The sequence below is a fragment of the Tachypleus tridentatus genome, chromosome 7, assembly GCF_004210375.1.
Source record: "Tachypleus tridentatus isolate NWPU-2018 chromosome 7, ASM421037v1, whole genome shotgun sequence".
NCBI classification, from domain to species: Eukaryota; Metazoa; Arthropoda; class Merostomata; order Xiphosura; family Limulidae; genus Tachypleus; species Tachypleus tridentatus.
In genome coordinates this window covers 160,918,146-160,937,987 of record NC_134831.1, presented here as the reverse complement: position 1 = coordinate 160,937,987, position 19,842 = coordinate 160,918,146, and the positions used below count along the sequence as shown (strand labels likewise).

Genomic DNA, 19,842 nt, shown 5'->3' with positions numbered 1-19,842 from the left:
TGTAAACAAGGATGGTTGCCCGTTACATTGCGTAGGTCTGTACTACTGTAGTCTAGTAGTAGTAGAGTAGGAATATTTATATTTAGATAATGCTTTGAAGCAAGTATGAAATCGTAAACATTCCCCCAGTCTTGACATCACAAATGCACATATTTGGTATCTTGAATGCATATCCTGTGGAAGAAGTAAAAACCTGCAATGATCCATGTTGCTGCTCTGTTAAATTTAGCACCAACTACACCGCTGCTGAAAAGTTTTGTTACGGCCACCGCTACACAGATGAAAATTGTATACTCATTAAAAGAGACCTCGTCTGTTATTATTTTATAGACATTTGGTAATGAAAGATGACATACGATAATACGTAAATAATAAATCCTTATTTTTAATAAATAAGCAAAGCTACAAATGCTAAAACGTACACACTTTATGCGATGTGTGTATTATGGCGGGATCCACTGACACAGCCAACAATAGAGTTACAAATGGGGACGGCATTATAAATCAATTGAAAACAGCGAAAAAGTGAAACCTATATTGTGTTTAATGTGTGTTTCTTTAATTTAATATTACAAACTATCTAAAAATCTCTTTAGGTACAAAATGTATTTAAATTTTAAACTCTATACTTTGAAATCGAATGGTGCGAGATAAGAGTCAGCATCAGGCCGTACACTATGAATAGAAGGCCTGTGATCCTGCAAAATATTCCCCCCAACCCCTTTCCCTTGCTTGCTCCCAAAGAACTTTTCAGACTTTGGGTCCCTCCCATAATACATAACACATCCATACCAGTGAGAGAAATGTAGAATCCGGGAGATATTGCATCGAGTCAGGAGCAACCGAGTTGTGAAGTTAAAATAATAAAAAATGTACACCCTTACGAAAATCGGGGATACTATGGTTCACATATCAGCATGCGTATGCGCCTGCAGAGATTTCCTTGTGTTCACTCTACAGTCCACAATTCCTTTCGGATTTCTATTCAATTTGGTGAATATGTTAGTCAGGTTGAGGTCTGGCCAATGTTTTTGGCCACCCCCAAGGGGTTGCGGCAAGAATTTGCATTTTGAAGTACGTTTTTATTCGCTAGATTGAGAGCAAGTTCGAGGATACACCGTCAGTTCGCGGGCGACCGACATTTGCTAGTTGTAATTGTTGAAATTTATCATTAAATTTAGTTAAATAAATGATACATTTTACGTTCCAGAATGAAAACCCGTGATATTTGGATGCATGTCTTGCATAATATTTATTAATAGACAATGTGAAGTTTGGTAAACTTTGGAGTTAAACATGGTAGAACAGTCAGAAGTTTTCAATATTTTCCTTTGCATTAAATGTAATTATAAGGTTAGGCATTTTAGCAAGCTTCTTTCACATTTTTCTTTGGTTCATGAGCATAAGCCTGGATTTGTTGTCCCATGTGGGGTTAATGGATGTAAAAGACTATTCAAAAGCATCAGATGTTTGAAAAGACATATAAATAAAATCATGGATGGCTTGCTACTACCAGTATGCATGATAATGAAACTGGTGGTGAATGTGCCGAATACTTTATGGAACAGAGGTATAAAACTCTGACAGTGATGAGGCAGTTGATGGTAATAAGGAGATGGTTGTCACAGACAAGCGAAGAACCTTAGTTAAAACAATTCTGCAGCTGCGTGAAAATGAAAAACATTGCTTACAAAACTACAAGTAATTTTTTAAAAAATTTGTCCTGTTATATTATGTTATATTATATGAACATTTATTCCAAACTATAAAAAGAACATTGATCAGTGAGTGGATTCCTAGAAATAGTATAGTTGCAGTGATGGAAGCTTACAAGAAAGAAAGTCTTGACTTTCATTCCATGATTGAAAATTTCACTGACCACAATAATTTCCAGTTTTACATTGAAGATAATTTGGCATTTGTAAAACCTTTTGAGTGTGACCTGGAAATTGCTGGTAATGGGAAACATGACACAATGCAGTATGTTTCTTTACTAGATACTTTGAAGTGTTTGCTTAAACGTGATGATATTTTAGTCAGGTTGTTTATTCTCGCCAGTCAGCTGATGATTGTGTTAGAGATGTCGTTGATAGTGAACATTTCAAAAACCATCCATTCTGGCAAGAAACTCCCCTTGCCCTTCAAATCATTCTCTATTTTGATGAGTTTACAGCTGTGAACCAGGCTGGAATACGAGCTCCTGCTTAAAAATATGATGCTTTCTACTATCAGTTAGACAATACTGAACCTGCTTTGAGATCTCGACTTCATTGTATATTCTTAGCAATCTAGGTGAAGAGCCAAAATGTAAAAATACATGGGCTAAATACAGTGATGAGACCTTTGATCGAAGAACTATCTGTTCTTGAAAACATTGGTATTGACATTGTCAAACCAGAGGAAACATTCAAATTCAGAGGTGCACCTCTTGTTGTTGTTGCAGATAATTTGGGAAGCCATGCTATTGGAAGATTTCTTGAATCATTTTCTGCTCTCAGATCATGTAGATTCTGCATGGTAACTAGGGATGATTTAAGAAAGTTGACTGATATTTCAAAATGTTCAGAGAGATATATTGTATCCTATAATTACCAATTTTCAATGGTCGAAACTGAACCGACTTTGTCAAGTACATATGGGGTTAAAAAAGATCGCCCCTGAACGTTCTGCAGCAGTTTCATGTGGAAAATGCTCTACCATCTGATATATTACATGACCTTTTTGAATCTGGCTTGATGTTAGAAATTTTAGTTTTACTCATAGATCAGTATGTCTTGTCTGGATACTTCAGCCTTCAGTACCTTGCAGGCAGAGTGAAGGAGTTCCACTACAAAGGAACTGCTAATAATCAATAGGCCTGAGATTGTTATTTTGCGAGGGTCTGTACACATTAAGCAAAAAGCTGTGCAAGTTTGGTGTCTCTTGAGGTTATTTCCATTACTGGTGGGTGATGCAGTGCCAGAAGGCAACAACAGATGGGAAGTTCTTTTGGCTCTGCTGGATATGGTAGAATTGATAATGTGTCCATCAATGTCATATGCAAGCATTGAATTTGTAAATGGCGTGATACAACAGTTACATTCTCTTTATGAAAACGACTTTCCAAATAGAACTCTCAAGCCAAAGGGACATTTTACTTTGCATTACCCAGAGATGACCCGCAGATTTGGTCCACTGAGGAATGTGTGGACCATGATATTTAAGGCCAAACATAGTTTTTTGTTGATGTTGCAAGACGTACCAAAAACAGGAGGAATCACGCCAAACTAATGGCAATGAGATACCAGTATAAACTCTGTTCACACTTGGAAAGCGGATTTCTTGGAATAGATACCTTTGACCTGACTAATCCTGTCAGATTGCCTGTGAATTCACTCGGTGAAGAACGAAACCTTGTCAGTGCATTTGTTGGGGAAGGCGATTTTGTCACTAAAGCATCAGGTTGTACAGTCAACTGCCTCGCATACAACACAGGGACAGTGGTTGTCAGTAGCTATGAATTCGACAGTCTTCAATTTTCTTCAGTGATCTCTTGCTTTGTTCTTTGGGGAAAACCTTTCTTGTATTGTCAAAGATACCAAACTGTTGATTATCACAGGTATCTCATGCTTACATTGTAGAGCCAATGAGAAGCTATGAACTTCTGAGCATTCCAGATCTTTATGATCATTACCCATTGCCCTGTTATGTGAACAAAGGTGAAAATGTGATCATCCTACATCACTACATTCGTGGCGATTGAATGATGACAACTTTTAAACAGAACTCGGTAATCAGTGGAATATTTTAACCTATTTTATGTAACTTGTTGTGTACCTTCCAGTGACAAATTTCATCAAAAGATTTAACATATTTTATGTAAATTTGTTTCTGCCTTTTTGTGACACATTTCACTACAATTTTCAAATAGACAGAACTTGTGTCCTATTAATATGTATCATGCATATTTGCACCAAAATCACCACTATCATCACCAACTATTGAGGTCAGACTACTTATATTTGCTTTCATCTTTTAAAGGCTACTATTTGTTAGGGAAAAAACAAATTACTTATTCAACTGATTTATACCAGTCCTGCTGATGTTAAATTTATGGAAATGTAATATATCTTTTTGGTGTTTTGTAGTTGTTCTTCAATGACAACTTTTCTGCATGTGTATACATATAGATCATTTTTGATCAGTACCATACTTTTAGATACCAGAGAGATGCCTTTTTCCTACCACATTACCTACAATGAAATAAAAATTGTGGTGTCAGTGGATGACTTGGGATTGTTGCCCACTAAGATTTCTGACAATTTAATCTGGATGTAGATGCTACCAACTTGTCAGCTCAAGTGTACATGAAAGACTGACAGGAATGAGTGGATGTTCAATGGTCTGACATTCCAAAACCACGAGCAAAGTTACGCGTTTCTCTGGTTTCTAATGCTGGAGCCTCTGACGGAGAGATAGCTGTTGTGGTAAGTCGTTTGTAAGAATGCGCAACCCATTTAAATTTGAATGATTATAATCATTTCTGTAGTCATTGGATTTATGTAGTAATCACTCTGCAGAAATTTTATTCCGAATAAAAGAAGTAAAATTGTTCAATATACATTATTCAACATAGCACAATTACTGTTGTTTTTTGTTTTATTACAAATTTAGACCCGTTAAAAATTTATTTTTGATCAGAATCCACCGAACCCTGAAGTGTTTTCAAGCAAGCAGAGTGGATTTTCACCCGGTCCCAGTATTGAACAAATTCAGTCCATATCATCATGGTAGGATATGTCCTAATGAATGTCAAACAGATCTTTCAATCTGTTGGAGAAATAGTTTCATCTTTCATTTGAGACAATTAGGTCTTAGTTAGTATTTCACTGCAATCAGTCGACCCCAATTTGAAAGTGTTGTGAACTATTTGATATTTTCTTTGGTCAGCACTTTAGCATTCAAGCCTTGGCCAGTACCCTTTAAGCTGGAAAATTTGTCAAGTCTGCCTAGATCTACTGCTTTGCTGAGGTTTCCAACTATACCTTGTAAGTGTTGTGCAGTGAATACCATGTGTACCATTTCTGATTACAAGCGTGTAATTATATCTTTTCAGATGTCTTCATCTGTACTTGATAGCCTGCCCAACCTCTATTTTCCAGATATCCCACTTCAAGGCAGTATGACCAAGTAGTGGATGAAATATTCAAGCTCTATCCTCAGCTGTCAGATGCCCCAAATCTAACACCCCAAGGTGTTCGTGTAAGTACTATCCACATGTGCATTATGTTATGTTTGTTGTGAAATATATTTTTATCACAAATATATTCTTTTATCTATACATTTGACTTTATGAGCCCAAAAGCCAATGAGGTCAATAAAATTCGTCCTAAAGTGCATAACAGGAATGACCATATCACCACTTGTAAGGGTGTAAATGTATTCTGAAAGAAATATGTTCATTAGTTACAAAATAACTTAAATGGCATTTTTTTGTGTTGCATAATATTAGTGAAGAAACAAATGAAAATTTTGTGGGAAGTTATATTTTTTTAAATATACACAAGTACATATATTTACCAAGAAGTGGCTGTGGAAAATACTATTTTGATACTTTGAAATATTTGTTTTGTTTGTATACGATGTAACATGACTCAACTAACGAAACTCAACTAATTTGACGCTAAAAAAATACATTGTCAAGATGAACTCGTACAACTGATTTATTAACCAGTATGTATGACTTTCAGTTTCTCATATTAAACCTGAAAAATACCAAAAGTGGTTTAAAAGAAATACTGCTTAAAATAATTATAGTTATACCAAGGCAGTTTTGTTATTCATTCTCAATAGAACTAATTCTGTCAATTCTAATTGCAGAAGCTGTGGAGGATGAGGCTTCGTCAGAAATTCCAGAATAATAGAAAGTGGAAGGATTCATCATTGCCTATAGTCCAAGAAAGAAAGAAAAAAGACGAAAACTGCAACAGATGAAACCCCATCTCCAAATCACATCTCAGAACAGAGGCTATATGGATTAAAGCAATACTTGTGTAAAAGCCAGTTGGGGAGGATGAAACTTCCACCGAAAACACAAGAAATTGATAAAACTCGTCTGCATTGCAAAAAAAGGTGATCTTTGTAAAGTGGACTTGCTTATGGACAAAACTCTGCATGATCATAGGAAGCTGGTCATTGACAACACTCCTGTCAATGAAATTATAGAGCATTATTATTTCCTTGTGGCATCAACAGCACAGCAACTGAATGAATTTAAGCGGCTAGGAAATAATGCAGAAAAAGGAGTGTCCAACTTTCTCTCTCAATATAAGGACTCAGTAAATTCTCACCTGCAGGACAGAAACATATCACCAGAAATTAATCCATTGCTAGCATTTCTTATGAAACAGTCCTCACACAAGCCTGATGTTACATCTAGTATTGCCGTTCTTGGTATCCATTTTCTTCTAAAAAAAAGTGAAAGTATCACGGTGGGTACTGAAGTTAAGGAACCTGCTGAGAGTGGTATATACATTCAATGTGGTTCAATTTCTCAGTTTTGTGATCAGGAATTCAAACTATATGTTAATGGCTTTGATATTTGTGCCACTGAAGATTTTGTGGAAGCATTTATTATGTATCTAGGGAGTTTTTATATCTTCAACTTTGCAATTCCAACAAAACTTAAGAAAACTTTCAACTTTGTTGAAAGACTTGTTCTGAAGCTCTATGATGAGTCCAGGAAAATAACCAAATCTGACAAAGATGAAGACAGATGTGTTCTTCAGTTGCTTGATGTGTTGAATGTCAGAAAACATAGGAGCGAAAAATCTGTCAAAACGTCCAAAGGTAAAGGAAGAAGATAGTGTCCAAAGCCATAAGGTTATATTAGATCTGGGAATAGTAACTTGTCATGTGCATTTGATCCAGGGTGAATTTGTGAAAACCAAGTGTAAAGTTCAGTTGTTTATTTTCAAATTGTTGCTGCATTTTGAATTTTATTTTGGTACATGTATACTGATGTACATTTGTGTTCAATTTAGAATAAAAATGGTGCTGCTAAAATGCATTTTATATTTTTCAGGATGGTGGCAGGTTGCTGGGACTTAGGTTGAATCATCAGATGGCAGCGAGGTTGACTGCTTAATGATGGTTCTGCTAACCACAACTGACTGAAGATGGTATCTTTGCCTAACAGTGACATTACAGAGGTGGTCATGACCAGGTCAACATGACCTATCTTCCATGGTCGTTGGATAGTCGTAATGACAACAGTCCATTGTTACTTGATGGTCATAATGACAACTGCTCCTTGGACGAATAGAGTCACACTGACTATGCCATGACTACTCTGTAGTAGTTTGAGGGTAGGCAATGAGACTATTGTCAGGTAGTCAGCATTGGTCAGAATGACTACCTCACGAAAGTCATGACGCCTGTCATAGAGCAGTCAAATTTATTACCTGCCAGGTATCCCTGCCACCATCACCTGACTATTTTCCGACTACACAATAGTAAAATGACTCATATTTAATGGTCATATTAGGTAATCATTGATTTTAGCGGCTACTTGGAGAGTCGTTTTTGGCACTGCTTGACTACCTGATTTACTATTCAAAAGTCGTCCCCTTGACTAGTTCTTATTTTGAGTGGTCACATGACTTGCACTCTGCCATCTATGACATTTATGGTTAGGCTAGATAAAACACTATGTGACTAGTTTCAGTCAACATTATGAGTAAACCTAAACAAATCACAAAGGACTAGTTTCACTTAACACTATGAGTCAAACTAAATAAAACACCACATGACACGTCTCAATGAATGTGATATGCAGATCGAAGTAAAACACGACGTGACTAGTCACAGTCAACATTTTATTTAAACTAAATAAAACACGGTATGACTAGTCACAGTCAGCATTATACGTTAAACAAAGTAAAGCATGACGTGACTAGTCACAGTCGATATGTACCTTAAATTAAACAAAATACGACGTGACTAGTCACAGTCGACATTATGCGTTAAACAAAATAAAACGCGACGTGACTAGTCACAGTCAACATTTTACGTTAAACAAAATAAAACACGACGTGACTAGTCACAGTCAACATTATGCGTTAAACAAAATAAAACACGACGTGACTAGTCACAGTCAACATTTTACGTTAAACTAAATGAAACACGATGTGACTAGTCTCAATCAATATGTTCAACTGTATAAAAACACGAAGTTACTATATCTACTATGAACACCACGTGAGTGACCACAGAATGGTTTTGTGGAACCAGAAACCAGTTGAGACATACTGGCCAGATAAAGCTTACATTCGCGTTTAACAACGTCGGGTTCTTTCGTTCAGCAAGCGTCTTTCATCTTCTTTGTTGCGTCTAGCAAAGTGAATGAAACAGCACGATCCTTTCCTGATAATAAGTATTCAATAAATCATTCCGTCTTCTGATAGCAAGCAGTCAGTAAATCACCTTGTCTTTGACTTCCGGCGACGTTCCTGATTTCCTAGATTTCTAGGGTAGAAAAAGGAAGGAAAGGAAACGTACGCGATCCTGCACGTGAACACAAGAACTAAAACATTCGTACATGAGTCGTTCTGGAACAACAAAAAATATTTAACACTTGACTGTAAGCTGTTTCAAAAGTTTCCCAGCAATGATACTTATTCTAGGGATAAACTGCACACAACAACAGTAACATGTAAGATTTTAAGACGATTATGATGAGTAGCAATAAAATGTGTCTTACGTGATAAGCTCTTTTTCAGACTTCTGGGTAAGTTATTTATAGTTTTACAATACCGAACAATTCCAAACGAAGACTTCTTTTCTTTTGATTACTGTACAGCACAGTTAATTTTCAGATTATCATATGGTAAGTATACATGGTAATTTAGAGCTCTGGATAACCTCAACGTTCTTATCGTCAAAACTGTTCTTCGATTTACTGAATATTTTGTAACGTTGTGAGTTTTCTAAATAATAGTCAAATTCAAAGATGAAGCAGCTTTCTTTTCATATTACCGCACAATCCTCATTAGCGACAGTACTTGTCTTCAAAATACCGTACAATCAACATCATCGAGAGTGCGTGACTTCAAATTACCGTACCATCTATTAGATAAATGGTCCTTCTTACCGTACATCTTACAATACTGAATATTCACCAGTTTGTGTATCTTCAATAATTCATCCCCCATCCTCTTTGTGCAGACCTTACCTTTTGAATCAAATAAAAACTGTGAGGTGAAAGTGTGTAGCTGAGTGGATAAGTTCTTTTATACATTAATGACAAGCATGATCCTAAATGATGAGGATCAAAGGTTATTCGTATGTCTATACCTTTTCCTATTGAATATTAGGATATCATACTGGTCAAGTATCATAAGCCACATTTTAGTATCGAAGGTTAAAAATTAATGGTGTATTTAGTCCATCAGTATCAACCCTTTCTCTATTGGATATTACCTTAATCAGGAATGATCAACCACGTTTTTAATTGTGATGGTTGGATATTAATAGTTCACTTAATGTCTTTATAGTAACCGTTTTCTCGTTTCATGTTACCTTTGTCAGGTTTTACCAATGACGGCTTTAATAATAAGGGTTAAAGTCTATTTGTGCAAACAGAACATTCATAAAATTGACTTCTATGTTGTATGTTAGTTAAGCAGGTTCTGAAGGTATTTCTTTAGTAATTATAAAAACATATGTATTTCTACGTAAATCATACAACAGTGATTACATTATACCAATTAGATATGTCGTATGTCGAGTACAATTGTGAGACGAATGTAAAGAAAAAATCCCGGATACGAAATGTAAAAGTATAAAAAATAAGTTTTATTATAAGACTAGCGAACCAGTCGGACCATGTCCTAAATTTAGTGGTCTCAAATAACACATAATACTTGAACTAATATTTTACACTTTTTCAGTTTAGTAATCATTGGCGCCGAAATATAAGTTTAATTTCGTTAACCGACTTACGAACGGTAGTTAGTAGGCCTAGTCATTTACCTGCTGTGATGGAAATCAGTTTCACACTTGGGTGTCGATTTTGGGTGAAGATTTTAGCCTTTGTGCAAACCATTCGTTTGACACCACTTAGAAGATGGTGAGTCAATTGTATAGGTCAAGGGTTTCGAGAAATTTTCCAAGGAGTGGGGTGAACATTTTTACGTTTGTATATACTTCAGGGCCGAGACAATTCGTTTGATGCGTCTTATAATTTTCCACAGTCAGCAGACCAGAAGGAGTCACGTGACTTACACAGACAGATACTGATTCTTATTAGACAAGTTTTTTTTCCAGTTTTAAAGTTACCCCTGTATAAGTGTTTCCACTGTAGAACAGCAGTAGGAAAGTAGGAAACTGCTATTAAGATTGATTCTCATCTTGCTTATAAAATGTACTTGCTTTGTATTTATTAAACTGGAGTATTCCGTTTAACTGAAATAGCTACACTGATTTAGTTTTTACTGGTTTGAAATCAAGGAAGGTTCACTTAACACGAGAAAAATGTTAAATGTTATGTTACGTTCGTTTACAAGCCTTATTCCACGTATTTGTCACCATTCTGTTTAAACTACACTTAAACAAGCTTCCTGCAAAAAATATTTAAAGTATTAATTTGTAAGTCTAATTTCCTTTTGATTGATTTAATTGATTTGTTTGTTTGAAGTTAAGCACAATGCTACACAATAAGCTATCTGTACTCTACTTACCACGGGTACTGAAACCCGGTTTCTAGTGTTGTAATTCCACAAACATCGAGTTGTACAACTGGGGGGGGGGGAGCGAATGAAATATTCCAATGGATTTAGTACTGCCATTAAAAAATAGTTGTTAATGGTTTGGTTGGTTTAGAGCAAAGCTGAGTTTACTGCAGGGAATCGAACATTGGATTTTTGCGTTATAAATCCATAGACTTATTATCGCTGTCCCACCGGGGGACGATTTAAATGGATGAGCCGCCGTTTAAACCCTTGCAGATTTTTATTAATATTACCACGTTAATTCAAAGAATTTGTAAATTATTTAAAAATTTATTTTAAATTCTTGATTAATTAAGAAATGAATATTTAGGTCAGAATTTGTTAATAGAGATAAAAATAAACTTACCATACTTTCGACAGAACTCCAATACAATATTTCGTTTCCGACACTTTTGAAATCATCTACATATCCACCCGGAATCGTTTGATAAACTATTAACTGCTGGTCTAGAACTCGAAAAACAACTCACAATAAATTATTGATACTTCCAGAATGCACCATATGATGACGAAATCATCATCTTATCTTGAGTGCGTGAGCACGCGAGAGTAGCGTGACTATCCTAGTTTGTGCTCCACCCACAAGTTAGCATTCCTGGTTATAGTTAATGTTGTTGGCTTCTCTCGGACTGGTATTTTCCCACCCGAAGCGAGTCAACAAAACCGTAACGCGATAATCCCTTTTCGTCACTGTATCTTACAGCTTGTCTACAATACAAGGATTGCATGGAACGCGATCATTATCGTGTGAAGGGTGGAGAATGTGTAATTTTCCGAGTTTCTTAATTAACTTATTTCAGACGTTTACACTAGACGGGTCAAACAACGACAAGGAAACGTAGAATCTCATCTTAGCTCTCACGTGCAACCTCTACGACGCCAGACACTCCAGCTCTTCTGGCGTGGTCTCATGGATCAATGTTAGCGCATGTGTAACGCTTGTACTTGCGGCGTTTGCTGCATATTGATCTTAACAGAACAGTCGGTTGTTCCGGCATTGCATACACATCTGTGCAACTAGTTGCACGAGTCTCAAATATGTTAAAAATGTATTAGTTTTAACTTTAGTGGGAGTTTATTTGTGGTGCATATTCTTCTGAAGTGACCATTGGATGGAATTACTGAAATTATGTTTATTTCACATGATTCTTTAACGAACGTTTTAAATCATGTTTCGAAACTTGATTTCTAAAAGCAATCGACGCTGATAAATAGTTTAAACTTGACAGCGACCTTCTGTGTCAGAAATAAAGTACATTTTAAACAATGCTAACACTATGTGTGATCTTTAGTTTTTCAAGTTGCCTTGTTGAAAGTCATCCCACTTGAACCACTTATTTTTCAATCAACATTACTATCTCACATTTCGTTTTAGGAAATAATAGAATATTTTTTTCTCTTCAGTAACTACATCCAGAAAATCAATAAATAAATTCAATTATCAACCTACTTGATTGTTCCAACATACACAAAACGTTGTACACTACGTTAAAGAGCCGAAAGACAGTGTAAGTGGCAGAAACAAAGGTCCCGAAACGTCTTGTTAGTGGTTGTTAGATATTTTACGACACAAGTCTGTTTATCCTAGAGAAGAAGTAAAGACAGTGGCTATTGTGAACGTAATATAGAGGGTGATGAAGGATTACCGCATTCTTGACCACTCCTACTATAAATACCAGACAGCAAAAATTGCTGCGGCTATTTACTTTGGTCACTGTCTTGGTGGATGTCGAGTCTACTTGTTTTTCTAATTGTATCAATATCGAAATCACGTCCCATAAACCCGAGGTTCTTGCAATACTAGTGCCGAATAAACAAAATCACGCTCCTCGTGGTAGCTACAGCATATGTTAATTAACGACACTTAACCTAATCATCAAGTCAACCACGTTACTGCAACAACAATTTTTTTTACAGCAACATTAAGCTCAATGAACAAAGAAACATATACGATAGATTAAGTTCTACGTTTGAAGTGAACAGTATTGTCGTGGGTTCTTATATGAGTTGGAAATAATAGATTCATAGGACTAAAGAGCAATCACATGACATTCGTCTAAGGTCAAGATAACCTTGAGAACACAATATGGTTGATTCATATGGCATGACTGGGATGGCGTTAAGACGCCTTAGTACTTGGGTCCTTCTTCACTAGTCCTTGCGCTCCACTGCTCTCTGTTCTGTGTCAAAGCTACATTCACATTGTATTTTGTCGTGTCTTCTCTCCATCCTTCCATCTTTTTTTCAGTTTTCCTCTTATCCTTTTATCTTTCATTTTCATACTTGTAATTCTCTTCGTATTCCGAAAACTGAGTTATTGGTTTAAACAAAGAAAACATTACTACACTAATACTGGCTGGTTTGCTTGATGTAAGGGAAACATTACGAACAAAATAAAAGTCTGAGGGTTTCATTTTTTCTTTGTCAGGATTGTTAGTCTAAGGGTCATTGTTTGGCCCCCTGCCAGTATTGTTTGTCCAAGGGTTATTTTTTGGCTCACAGCTAGGATTGTTAATGTAAGAGCTACTGTTTGATACTCAGCCAGGATGTAACCATCTGAGGTTTTTGTTTGACCCTCTGTCAGGAGTGTTAATGTGAGGGTTATTGTTCGTCCCTCTGTTAGGATTATTAGTGTGAGGATTTTCCTTGGACGTCCATATTTTTATGTTGCTTTTATGTGTATGAGCAAAAGTTTCTGTGATATTCAAAACATTGGTCAAAATGTTTCTAACTATTTTTCGTAAATTTTGAAACGTAAAAATGTACACTAAAGTCTCTTATTTTTTGTTGGTTTTAAAATTTCTATTCAACGCCTAAGATCTTGCATAGTCATTTGGCTTCAAAACAATCCAACCCATTCTATGTTTCTCTCTTGCTGTTGGAAGAAAAATAACTGGAATTAGTGAAATATTAGTTTCGCTCTAATGATGGTAAGACAAGAATTTACGACGGAAGCTATTGGCTAATTGTTTGCCTTTTAGTTTCCAGGTTAAAAATTACTGTTGGCTAGCTAGCCCAAGTAGCTCTTGTTCGTGCACTTGTATTTGAAACAAGTTAACAAATTCGCCAGAACAACGTGTCGTAAATACCCATCTATGGTTACACTTTAATAACAAATAACTTGTTGGTTCAATTGTGTATTGTGTTTTTTCCGTAAACTCGGAATTTAAGACTTACATCTTAAGAATCGTAAAAATTGGGGAATTCAGGTTGTTTCATTGGATTTCGCGTACAATGACACGGAGGCTATCTGTGCTAAGAACCCCTGTTATACTAGTCAGTCTCGGATATTACTGTTAGACAGAATAGTGGGATTTTACTGTTACTCTTATAACTCATCCATAGCTCCAAAGTAGAGAGAGCAATATTTTTTTATTTTATTTTTTTGCAGAAGTGGAACGAGAGCAAAGAACCTAAGATTCACAGTTTAACACAGTAATGATTAGGCCTCAATTAGTTTTTCTAACAATTAACATGATAAATGAAATATTACGATTTCATCATTACTGAAAATAACAAACAAAAGCTGTTATCCAAACACAGAAATATTTACGACGTAAGTCCTAAATTTTGAGTTTACAGGAAAAACACAATACACAGTTAGAAACAATAGTGAATGTAAAACCTGAAACATATATATATATATATGAGATACAAATTATTTATTTGCATTTTTTTAATGTTAGTAATGAATGAGTGTTATCACAACAATCTGACAAAACTTTTTCATCATAACCAATTTTCTATAAAAATGGTTATATCTTATCTTTGATTCTTGTTTGCTTGTTAAATATACTTGTGATAGTTTTGAAGAACAATAGAATATTCTATAAGGTGAGGGGAACATTATGAAATTCTTACCATAAAAGAAAACCGTTATATTCTTTGACAGAATATATTTAAAAGAACGTTATTTATATTATTCTTAGTATAATTTATTCGTAAGGGGTGTTTAGTATTTTGGTTGTGAAGAGTAATACTTGTTTTAATTTATTACTATATTGAGGGGGGGATAAACGTTTACCCTCAACTGTTTGTAAGACCTAATACTTGTGCAAATTATTATGTTTGAAACATGCGGACATAACAGTGAAGAAACTTTGATCATTTGAAGGTATTAAACTTTAGACTCACTTAGTAAATATAGAGACTTCACACTTGTTAACATGATCTCAATTTAAAATAGCGGTTTTAACGCCCTCTAGTATGAACCATGTTATAATACAAAATGAATATACTACTTCAACTATTAACATTTATCTTCATTTTTTAACAAACACAGCAGGAGAAATCTGTTTTTTGTAATACATGCTATTAAAATAATTATTTTTGTTATTTTATTCACTTCAACACTTAGAATTACCTTTGCAGGATTTGAGTTCTTTCGTATGAAATATCAGCATGATAGTAAAAGGGACTTTTTGGAATCGCTGGTGGGAAAATGAACAAACGCTAACCTTCATACTTCTATGAAAACTTTTGTGCGAATGTAGAATATTCTAATCGTAATTACAAGGCCTAAGTTTGGGAGAATAAAATTAAAAGACAAAATCACTAGACGTTAAAAATTGTCAACATTAAAATAGGATGTATCTTATGATCTAATTATTCAAACATGGCTAAGAAAAAATATATATAGATTTTGTATGGTTTTGTCTGTTTAGACTTTAAGACAAAATTAATGCTTGTTGTCCCAAATTTTGAACGAGCAGACTAGTAAGCAGCATCACCGCCAACTCTTCGGCTACACTTCTGATCGAATATTGGAGTTTGACTGCTACATCTACGGCCTCAAAGGGTGAATGATTTCTGTCTTGTTTTCCAAATTATGAACCTCAAATTCTCAGCCCTGGCATACTAACCACAGAGGCACATCCGACCCGAAAGTAAAAATAACAACCACTGAACCACTGTTTTTATAAACCTTGTAGTATTATCACGACTTAGGTGTTTAAAAGATAAAATAAACAATAGACTAACATCTCCGAAGACGTTGCCGCAATCAGATCAATTTATTAAGTTCATAAATATAAGTATCAATCATGGTTTGCTGTGTAAAAGGAAAACACAGATTAAGTGTGTGTTCATTATTTTAATTAAAGTTTTAATACCCATACCAGCCGCCTTGTGAATACATTAAATACGTTTCTTATATGTGTTTGTTTGTTTAGACTTTAAGGCAAATGTGTTTGTTAGATAGATTCATTTTATCAAACCATGTATGACTAATAAATACCACTTACGACCAAGACTTTACTGCAAATGCTATTTTTATTCATATTATGTATTTCTGAGCTAATAGTAGTAAAGACAATATGTTGAAATTTGAGATGCGGTTTCAATAAATTAGAAAAATATATATTTAATGTATAATCTATTACTGATGAATTCTTAAAATTATTGTTGATACTATAAGCTTGTAACAAATAGAATGTAATGAACCTAAGTGCTTTGAAATAATTACCGGTTAATATAATTTACTGTGAAGATAAAAAAAAACCGACAAAATTAATTGAAAAAAGGAAAATACATCAAAGTACAAATTTGCAATGCTTACTGTACGATTTTTAAAGAAACGTGTAGCGTCACCCAGTGAGTAATAGCGTAACTATATTATGCTATTTATTTGAATGATAATATATATATCAGTGTATATACGAAGTTTGAATGAAGACATGCCTATAATGAACTCTTGAGAAATCAAACCTAAAATTAAAAAAATGCGTAAAGATTAAAAGAAAATTAGAAAATAAAGTCCACCAGAAGAAAAAGTGTGAAATAGGTGTTAACATATATTTTACAGTTGCTTTTACGCTTTTGAATCCTATACATTTACATCTATTACCCCAGTTCTATAACATATGTAAAAAAGTATGAATTTTATTCTTGACATGTGCAGTTTGTACTTGTAGTGAATTATCTAAGTCTAAAAGATGTATCTTATTTCTCGTTAATTTTGTAAAGACAACAAGTGAAGGTAAAAGTGTTATAAGTCAGTATTTTATTTCATTCTAGTAGAATGTTATTATCAAGTTGATTCAAAATTTATAAACTTGAAATACACATTGTTGGAAGTTAATTACACATTGGTAACGATGAAATTGTTTATTTTTAACCGTCAAATAGTCGGGGTGGAGGTGAAGAAACTATAAGATGAGTAGTTTATAAAATATGAGACTTGATGTTCTAATTGAAAAGAAAAATAAATGTTCTTTGAAAGCTTTGAAAGGCAAAATGTGCAACAGTATTGAATATTATAATTTTCACGTAACAATAATTTTTAGCAAGGAAAAGTTTGAAAAATATTACTTTAGTATACAATTTGTTAATATGACATTTATATATATGTTAGAGAGTGTTCTTTAAACTGTTAAGCTCGAAAAATAATTGAATAATAAGTGTCAGTTCCTTTTTTTATTACGCTTTTACACAGTTTTATATTTATAACGTGTGACCTACCAGTTTCGTTAGCAGTTCATGCTAGAAAGAAGAAAAATTCTATACATTCGTTGTGAAAACACGTCAAAAGGAAAAACAAAAACAATTTAATATATTATGGGCGAAACTGAGGCAAAATCGAGCGTAAACTTTTGTATTCTCGTATCTTTTTTGGCAAGATTAGGAAAATATCTTTGTTGTATAATATAGAATTTATAGCAATAGTATGTTTATCTTTGAAGTTAAACACGTATTTTGTTTTCATAAACTGAATGCATTCATCAACATCCAGTTTGTTAACAATAACTGACACTAAATCTTGTGATTGACAAAAACTTACAGTTCTATTGTTTTCTTTTGTCATTTCTTTTAGGGAGCAGCTGATTTGTTGTTGGTTTTGTCTCTTTTTTCCATTAGGTTTATTTACGTCCTCACAAATAGATCGTTGTGTGACAGAGAGCATTTAATTATTTAAGTTAGACAATTATTTTTTCCTAATAGGATGGTTCCATTCAAATGTGGTGGATGCAAAAGTTTAAGGGAAGGGATTGATAAATAATTAAGCAAGATCCGACATTGACCTGTTTAATGTGTGTGTGTGTGTTATGGAAACCAAAAGAGGGCCACAAGTAGTTTTCAAACTACGTACAGCAGGATGTCTACCAAATGGTTCAACAAAGCAAATATGTTGCAATAAAAATATTAGGTAGATTGTCTTATATAGGTGTGACTATATAACCATTGTGCCACACCCCGACAGGGCTAGTATTGTACTGTTCCTTTAGTTAACTCAATGTTACCACGTCTTGCACTTTGTTCTTCTTCTAGCTTATCAAGTGTTCAACTATCAAGAAGACCGTTCTACTTCACCAAGTGATCTCTTATCAAATTTAGTAATACTGTACTGTCCTTCTAGTTAACTCAATGTGTCCAGTTACCACGTCTTGCACTTTGTTCTTCTTCTAGCTTATCAAGTGTTCAACTATCAAGAAGACCGTTCTACTTCACCAAGTGATCTCTTATCAAATTTAGTAATACTGTACTGTCCTTCTAGTTAACTCAATGTGTCCAGTTACCACGTCTTGCACTTTGTTCTTCTTCTAGCTTATCAAGTGTTCAACTATCAAGAAGACCGTTCTACTTCACCAAGTGATCTCTTATCAAATTTAGTAATACTTTTCTGTCCTTCTAGTTTACTAAATGTCCAGTTGTTAAGTCTAGTAGTACTGTATTGTTTTTCTAGTTTACTAAATGCTCAGTTGTCAAGTTTAGTAATAATATACTGTTCTTCTAGTTTACTGAATGTCTAGTTATCAAATCTAGTAATACTGAACTGTCCTTCTAGTTTAATATATGTCCAGTTATCAAATATAGTGACACTGTAATGTTCTTCTAGTTTATTAAATGTCCATTTGGTTAATCTAGTAATACTGTAATGTCCTTCAAGTTTATTATATGTCCAGTTGTCAAGTTTAGTAATACCGACCTGTTCTTCTAGTTTACTAAATGTCCAGTTGTAAGGTATAGTAATATTGTACTATCCTTCTAGTTTACTAAATATTCAGTTGTAAGGTACAGTATAGTAATACTGTACTGTCCTTCTAGTTTACTATATGTCCAATTGTCAGATCTAGTAATACTGTAATGTTCTTCCAGTTCAGGGGCACTAAACTACGGCCCTCTAGGTCATTTTGTCCGGCCCGCCAGCAGCTAGCCGCTTGAAAATAAAAAGTGACATTTCATCAAATGTCCGACTGTTATAACAAAATAAATCACACCGATGGTCGCTTTAAGCTGGCAAACACAACACATTATGATAAAAAGAAACAAGGCTGTCACGCGCATTTTTAACCAATAGGAAAATTCTTTTTTCGTCCTTGCTGCCCGTTTATTCATATTGCGGCACGTATTTCGAAAACAAGTACAGACTTAACCCTCGTCCTATCGACTCGTCTTGTAAATTCAGCGGCCTAGGGTTACCGCTTCAGCAAGCTCATTTCTCTTAGTAGTCGGGTTATGCGCTTTTCGTAACTCGTTCTTAGGTAAGTGTTGTGGCAAACGTACGTTTCAATATATTTTGTTTGTGCGTTCTTGGACCAGTACAAAACTTCCCTCACAGCGTTTTGATTTTTCATTTTCAGATCCTGTTGTTTTTTTCACCCATCGTTATGCTGTTTTTGAAAGAAGAAAAGTGGACTCTGAGTGTCGTGCTTTCAATGAAGAATGGGGAGAAAAGTACTTCTTTGTGGAAACAAAAAACCAGAAAGCTACTTGTGTGACATGCACCGAGTGTTGCCGTTTTGAAAGAGTACAATCTTCGGCGTCACTACGAAACAAAACATCTATCAACATGTTTGAAATTTTCAAGAAAGTTCCGTTCTGAGAAATTTGAATCCATGAAACGTGTTTTTGAATCTCAAAAGAATCTCTCTACGAGAAAGTTTGCTGAAAATGAATCTGTCACTCGTACAAGTTACAAAATAGTGCATAGGATGGCAGAGCGAGGAAAACCTTTTACTAATGGCAACTTCATCAAAGAGTGTATGATGGAAGCAGCAAATGAGCTGTGTCCTGAAAAAGCCAATTTCTTTGAGAGTATCAGCCTTTCAGCAACTTCAGTTGTACGGAAAGCAGA

At 34.7% G+C, this 19,842-nt stretch overlaps 1 protein-coding gene across 2 annotated transcripts in view; it reads right to left on the bottom strand.

Annotated features, from left to right (window-relative positions):
• The window catches only part of LOC143257042 (uncharacterized), a 72,209-nt gene extending 60,556 nt beyond the window's left edge, over positions 1-11,653 (bottom strand). For both annotated transcript variants that reach the window (XM_076515137.1, XM_076515140.1), the window contains exon 1: positions 11,116-11,653. The gene's annotated coding sequence lies outside the window, so the exon portion shown is untranslated. The remainder of the gene's footprint in view (positions 1-11,115) is intronic.
• Between the last annotated feature and the right edge of the window lie 8,189 nt (positions 11,654-19,842).